We start from the raw sequence: 8,377 nt of genomic DNA on the forward strand, positions 1-8,377 counted from the left end.
TGACGTCTAGGTAGGTAAACAAATGAGATTTCATATCCGAGTCGGTATTTGTATCGAGTGTTTTCTGAGAAGTGAATGGGCTAGAACTGAGCCCAAATTTCAAGACATTCTATTGAAATAAAGACATACCCAGTGGCGAAAAACAGTGTATTATTCGCTATTTGACTCTAACGGAGTTTGCCAAAATCACCGCACAGGTTCAAGTTACTAGACTTTCACTTTCCATTTAGGATCGCTTCGACCTTAGACATAAGCTGTACATCTGGAATGCATTTTGGATTGTGCCAAAAATCTATAAAAAGACGCCATGCACCGTCTTCCTTACTGACAAACCTCATCGATGAATTATACCCGTTAATTAATGGCTCGGTAAGTCCAACCGCCAATAATTAACTGATGTCTGCATCAATTACAACTTGCTTAGCTGAATTAAGGTTGGCGTATCTGCTAGCCCATTCCCTCGTGTCACAGTTCTGGCTGTGCTAGTTAATTCGACAAATTGTTTAAATTCGAGTTGTGGATATAATTTTACTTACTTGCCTCTGTAGAAATTAGTTTTCGAGCCCCAACGTCGTTCAAAGTTCCTTCCAAGGACAGACCTTTAGTGTCTCCTAAGTTAGCTTCGAGTACGCTATGACAAGCCCTTTCCTAGAAGCTGTGGGAAGTCGTTTAACTTATAATTCTTCTGCCTTCCGAATGTGTACTAGTTTTTTTTTCAACTTGGGTACTACTTCCTTTTGTAGTAACGCGTTAATCTTTATCGGCTCTGGGAACAGATAGTGGTTTTGTTGAGCATATGTTGCTGTATCTCCAGAATGTCCATTTGCGCCCAGGTTGGAGCTGACAAGCTACGCGGGCGGACAATTATTTTATGTAAGAATACAATTGGCGGGAATGATGTGGGCTGTAGCAACGACCAGGTTTCAGGATACTTTGGTTACACTTCATTTTTGATCTCTCGAGTGGCCTGCATGACCACAGCGCTAGCATCGGGTAGACTGGCGCTCACTTGACGGTTTAGTGTTTGCGATAAGTTAATTGAGCTGGTTTTGTTGTTGAGAGCGCTCGCATAAATTCGGTCAATCTTCTGAGTTTGTTCATAAACAGTATGACTGTTAAAACCGGTCAGGACAATATTCTTTAAAACTCTCAAGTGGGTGTGCTACACATCCGTTGATATCTTTTTCTGAGCAAAGAATTCGCTTGGAAGGCAAAAAAATTACAGAAAGTTAGTTTTCATTTTGTGTCCCTGGCCATTATTTTATTTGCAGATGGGTGATAGGTTTTATAAAACAATTATCATCGTAGAAAAGACGATTCTGCATTTTTTAGTTTCTCTGTAAACTGTAATGACCCCTTAGCTGCTGTATATCGTACGCAAAATTTTCCTACTGATTTTCTTCTGTTCAGTGTTAGTGATTAAACTGTTGTGACGAAACGATCAACGCACTTATATAAGCAGTAAGTGATAGTCGTCAGGAACATTAGTACTGAATCGTCAGGAGACAGCTCGAAGCTAGTCTTAGGCGGCAGTGTGATTGGACTGTGCAGAGCCGAACATTAGACCAATAAAAAACAAAATTTATTCTATACTTATGTTATTTTAAAAAACAAGGATATATTTTACGCTTGTACTGATTGTGATATATTCGCTTGGGGAAAAAGAAATCCATAATTTTTATATGAACTTCAGGACTTTATTTAACATGCTTCGGATTGTCTGATTTGGGTCAAATATGCACCGTTTTGTTGTATGATTTGTTGTCATTTTAAAGGTAACTTCAAAATGCCTCTCTCATAGAAGTCCTGGTCTCTATTTGCAAAAAACTCTAGTAGTCGATTTTCACAATCCTCCCTAGATTCCAATTTTTTATCATTAAAGAAATTTTGCAATGCAAGAAAAAGATGATAATCGCTTGGTGCCAAGTCCGGACTGTATGGCGGATGCATTAAAACTTCTCAACCAAGCTCGCGAAGTTTCTGGCGAGTCACTGTAGACGTGTGTGGCCTAGCGTTGTCCTGGTGGAACACGACACCTCTCCTGTTGGCCAATTCTGGCCGTTTCTGGTCAATCGCTATCTTCAAACGGTCCAGTTGTTGACAGTAGAGATCGGAATTTAACGTTTGGCCATATGGAAGCAACTCATAATAAATAATCCCCTTCCAGTCCCACCAAATGCACCAAACAAAAAACAGCAAAAGAATTTTTTTTACTGCGAAATGTCACCTTTCCAACGATCATAAATCTGAAATTGTTTGATCGATACTTTACGAGAAATCTATCAATGCAGCCATCTACCGAAAAAATAATGGATTTCTTTTTCCCCAAACTAATAAATATATAAAATAAAAAATTTTCTATGCTTTTAAAAAGTGTTTGTAGAAATTAACATTAACTATTGTGCTCATGGAATAAGACTGTCCTGTTTTATATATATATATATATATATATGTTATGTGTTAAATGTATTACAAAGCAACAAATAATCGGGCAATTTCTTTTGCAAGCAAAAAAAAATAAAAAATTGCGGGTAACGCTGTAGAATATTCACACTATCAGATAAGTCTCGAAAGACTTAAAATCAAACTCCACAAAATTAAAAGCACTAGACAATCACCAACATAAAGCATGGAAGAAGAGAAATTTTTCTTTTTTTTTTGATATGTTGAATGGATATGGATCAAGTCAAACCATTGGTGGCTTATATGTCCAGATAATAAATTGTCGTTGTTTTTGGTCACAATTATGTACAAAAAGTAACAAAAAAAAAAAAGTGGTCTTGTTAACTGGAGCCGGCATGTTAAGTGTAATTGTGTGTGTGTGTGTGTAATTGTGTTTGTTGAGTTCTTGAAAGTCGAACAGTGTTGCAAACTTTGGCTGAAAACGAATCTATCTTCTATGGTAATAGAAGATGGTTGGATGCGAAAAGAAAAAAAAAAATCTAAAAGGATAAATTGGCTTTTCTAATAAAGCGAGTTAGTTCCCCGAGATGACGTACATTTTTTGCTGCAAAGAGATCGAGGAGACAGCCATATAACTTGAAGAAGCTAAAGGAATCTCTAATGCCATCAAGCCTGTGACATCTGAAGATTAGATGCTCAGCAGACTCAACAACATTGTAAACTTTACAAACATCACATGGTATAGCGCGAATTATTTTTAAATAAACTTTGTCATAAGTGTGACCACTCATGAGTCTATAAAGAATTTTGATTTCCCAGGAATTAAAAGAAGATACAGAAAAGGGATTGAATTGAAATGTGGGATTTAATTTATCTTTTTAATTGAATCGAATTGACTTAACTTATCAAAAATTGAATTGAATTTAACGTATCAAAAATATGACGAAGTTTTTGATAGCAAAAAGTATAGCTGCAAGTGACAGTATCACTGAGAGATATAATTTCCTGAAAAAAGGAAGGATTTATCATCTTGACTTTAATTAACTTCTTGGCAGTGCAAAAAAGGGCTCTTTCGGAAACGGGCCACTCACCAGATATGACATTGAGCAAATAATTAAAATATAAATTAAGATCAGCGCATGCATCGAAAAACACAATTAGGAAAGCATCTGCATATTGAAAAATATGAATTTTGTCATCTTAAAGATCATGCAAAGAAACTGCGTATGGATTGAAGAGTATGGGGCTTAAACAACTGCCTTATGGGATACCACCGTATATTTCAACGTTTTCAGTATCCATCACCAACACACGCTTGGATAAAAAATTAAGTATCCACAGCCGCATTTGAAGAGGAATCGAAAAGTTTAAGAGAATTCTACCAAGCTTAATCAAGCTGACACAGTCATAGGCTTTGCTGATGTCCAGGGAAAGCATGACAACCATTTTCCCTGCTTTTTTTAAGCTAGATATGAGAAAACATAGTTCATTAACGCACATAATCGTAGATTTGCGTTTTTGATAGGCGTAAGAACAAGCTGGAATAATGTTCTCAGTTTTCAGGGAACCAGTTAGTCTCTCCTTAACCATGAGGTTGATAGTCTTTATGAATACAGATATCAGTGAAATTGGTCTGAAGCTCCTTAAATCATTTAAGTCTTTACCTGCCTTAGGAATGAGAACAATTTTGATAGATCGCAAATCTGAGGGTATAAAGTTAATGGACCAGCAGTTGTTAATTGCATGCAAAAGAATGCTGAGGCTTCCTCCAGACAGTGCTCTGAGCATGTCATACTTGACTCCATCACAACCTGCAGCAGTAGCTCTCTTTCTGGAATGTAAAACATACATTAGCTCATGCAATGAAAAGGGTGTGTTGCTGGGACTACTAAAAGGAATTGAAGGTATTGTAATCGGATTGACACGTGGAATGTAGCTCTTAAGCATATCCAAGTATTTTTTATTATCATGGTTATTCTATACAGCACAATCGCTTAATTTTCGACTAGAATATCGATGACCATTGATATAATTCGAGAAGGAACGTAGGTTGCCGTTACCACATAACTCTTTAATCGCGATAGCTCTATTTGTCCTTTTCGTCTTTCTAACTGCAGACTTCCATTCTTTCAGTGTTTTCAAGTATTCAGTGTAGTTGGCTGGATTGGCATATTTACTTATTTTTTTCCTTACAGCTTGGTATTTGCGAAAAAGTGTTGAGAGGGAAGACACAACGGTTTAGGTGAGAAGGACTCAATGTCAGCAAATTTGGTTCTAGCAGACACGATCACAGACTGAAAGGCACTTTGAATTGATGATAAATCTGAAGGAAGATCAACTTTAGACAGACGGTCCATAGGAAAGTTGCGTGAAATGAAGTTTTCTATTTTTTTAACGGAATTGTTACAACTGTGGAATAAAATGGGAGAGTGCTGACTTTTGCCAATGGAAACGTTGGACGTGTTCCAGTAGAGAGATAAAATAGTTGAATTCGAGAAAGTTAGATCCAAGACACTGCTCGCCGTGCGACCACTCCGGTTACAGTAAAAGGTAGTATTGCCGTTATTTAAGATACTGAAACTGCTGGAATTGATGGCATTTACAAGGATCTTGCCTTTGTTGGTCGAGGCTTGATTGCTATACAAGCAATGGTTTTCATTGAAATCTCCAGCTAGAATCACATTTTGTTCACCGTCAAGAAAGTCACATAATCTTTGAATCTTATCACGAAAGGTTTGCACATCGAGACTGGGTGGAAAGTAGCATGATGCTATGAAAAGATTCGGTTTCAGGTTCATGGTTTTGATGATGATAATGTCAACAGCAGAGTTATAGGGAATACGTCTGAACTTAACACCTTTCTTAACAAATATACTAACACCGCCATAGCCATCATTTCGGCATTTGGTGGCTGAGGCATAATTCGAAACTTTAACTTCAAAACAATTTTCATCTTTCAGAAAAACTTCAATTAAAATGCAGAAATCAACCTTGTTTGAGTTTAATTAAAAATCCATAAACGATACGTAACCTATCGTTTTTATCGTTTATCGTTTTTTAAAGCACTGCTTTAAAGTGGGTACAAAGTACTCAACCGGCAGATAACAACAATTAAATTTTATGGACTTAGGGAGAGCTCTCTCTTTGAAGCCAATTTTGATGGTGGTAGTGGGAATCCACTAATCTTTCTTGTTGGGATTTCTTCTTTGAAAACGGACAACGGACTTGATCGGAATATCGGATACGGCGTTTTTAATTATATCATCGACACTGTATGTGCACGGGATGTTTCAAATGACTCCAAATCTCTCAGTGAAGGACGCCTTTAAATTCTTTTTAGTAAATTCATTATTCGTAACAAAACTGTTGGCATTGGCAGCAGAGCTGAAAAAAAGGTTATTCTCATTCATCCTCGATCTCTTGGTGCGCCCAGTGGCATTCATATAAAAAGAGTTATAAGATCAGATCCAGTCTCCATAGGAAGACGGGCTAATGTTGTTTTGGTTCTTATCACGGGGAACAAAAGAAAAAATCACAACGAAAAAACAAAAAATTTAATATATATATTGCTTTTTAATTTTTCTCTCACGAGAGATTCCTCTTCCTTACCTCCTTTTCTTCCTTTAAAATTGTTTTCTTTGGTTATTTTCTTACTTTATTAAACCTCTTTTCCTTTTTCCAAATATATAAATTCTCTTTATTTTTTTCTAACACCGCTAAAACACAAAAATTATGCGGCTGCCGTTTGCAGAGATGACGTGTTGTATCAAGTGTGAATGAAATGCGAATGAGAAAAGAAACTTCAAACTATTAATAGTCAGACAATGACATGAAATTATGCACTTGGAGAAATATTTTCAAAAGAAAAAACACAGTAAGGTTTGTCTATAGTCTATCCCAGCAAATCTTAAGTAAGAGTGAAAAACACAAACCTATCATAAGGACAAAATTACTAGTGATACATTTTGGGAATAATTACTTATTTCAAACAGATTACGCAGTCAATCTAAATGACGAAATACTTAAATTTATAAATACTTATGAAATCACAGAGATTGTCGACAATCTAAAAAAAAATTAAAATGGCGCTATAACAAGAAACACACAGAATTTAAGATAAAGCCAACAGACTAGAACTCATAAGTGAATGTCAGAAACGGCTATATCTAAGACATTTAGTAGTAAACAAAACTTTCCAACGATTAATTTGAAAATACATATGGTAAAATGCGTTTGAAACGACTGAAGAATTTGTAAAACAATGCACGACATGTCAAACGTTTCAACTACCATAGTATAAAAAGAATCCTTAACATAAACAAATGCGCCCTTCACTAACTTCGATACAATATGCATAGATTCTCTAGATCTTCAGATAGCTGTTGATATATTTTTACAATACAATCTCAAATGATAACACATAAACTAGCCCATCCAACAGAAACCAAAAGCGTAACGGAAAAAAAAAATTTATGTATATATATTATATTTCTAGAATAAGTAGAAAAAATTCCTTCCATGAAAACGCACGAAATTTCAGAGAAAAAGAGAGCGACAGAACAGCTGCGTGCTGTGGGCGTCTGTTAGAGCAGTTAGAGTCCGCAAATCTAATGTTTTACTTCTGATTTGTAGAATATTGAACACACTAATATAAATTTTTGAATGGTGTAACATGTAATATTCGTTTTGTAGGATTTATTACAAATGCAACTCTGAAGCATTATAGCATGTAGGGTCGTTAAATTCAACGATGACCTTTAGTGACCATATGAAAAGTAAACAAAAGTTGGCGTTCCTGCAAAGAAAAAATATAAAAAAAGAGAAAAAAAGAAACAAAAATTTTCACAGAGTTGGTCACAGACCGCGAACATAGGAGTAAGTTGACCAGGGTTGATGAACATAACGAGAAGTGTCAGTAAAGGACATTATAAAAAGATATCAATGTTGATAGATTAACAAAACAAACAAAAAAAAAAGAAAGGAATTTTAATAATAAATGTTCTAAAAAGATTAGTCAATACAATTTAATATTAAGAGCATATTTCACAGAAAAGAAAGCAAATCTATTCGAATCGATCGTATATTTTGCAGCACTTCAGTTTGTTACTTATGTTCCTAAGTACATATTCAGCGAACAAGTTTCTTATTAACAAAAACGTTTATAAAACATAACAATTTTTCGAAAAATTCCTGTAAAAACAATTCTGAACATGTGCGTGTACTCAAAATCTTTGGTTGTTCTTCATAATATCCATTGGTTATCCTCGTTTTTAACCATATGTAATCATAATGTAACGTCGTGACTGTTATCATAATAATGATCATTGCTGCAATCTTTTCTTGTAAATAGTAAATCAAAATTTTATTGCTAAAACTAAATTTCAATATTGAAACATCGAGAACGGGCTTCTAGAATATTAGGCAGCAAAATTAAATGGATTGCAGGAATGTTTTAACTACGAAAAGATGGCTTACGAATGATAAGAACGTATACGTGAAAATAAATATTTGATGGGAAGTGTTCAGTAAATTTAGAGTAAATTGCAAAGCATGCTTTCTACCCACAAAAAAAAAAGAAAAGATATTTATAAACGTATAATTGAACACAATTCGAAAAAAGGAGAGTTCTTGGAATGCAATTTAGAATCTTGCTTGGGACGGCATTTCGATAATGTGAAGCAGCTATTAAACATGGAAAAGTTTTGAAATGTGCCAATTTTATTATTATTATTATAATTTTAGACTAATGAAATAAATCCATAGACTAAAAATAATAAAATGTTCATAATTTAAGAAATAAATTACCAATTCTTTTACTTATTACGGTCGCATTTGACCCTAAATACGTTTTAGGATAAAAAGGATAGAAATTAGAATGAAGGGAAGTCGTTTAGAAACGAAGAATATAAAATCATGGGTTGATAGGTAGGACAGGCTATTGAATGAACTTGAGCACAAGACCAGCATGTTCGCA

This window comes from Glossina fuscipes, unplaced genomic scaffold (assembly GCF_014805625.2).
Source record: "Glossina fuscipes isolate IAEA_lab_2018 unplaced genomic scaffold, Yale_Gfus_2 61594, whole genome shotgun sequence".
Taxonomy (NCBI): domain Eukaryota; kingdom Metazoa; phylum Arthropoda; class Insecta; order Diptera; family Glossinidae; genus Glossina; species Glossina fuscipes.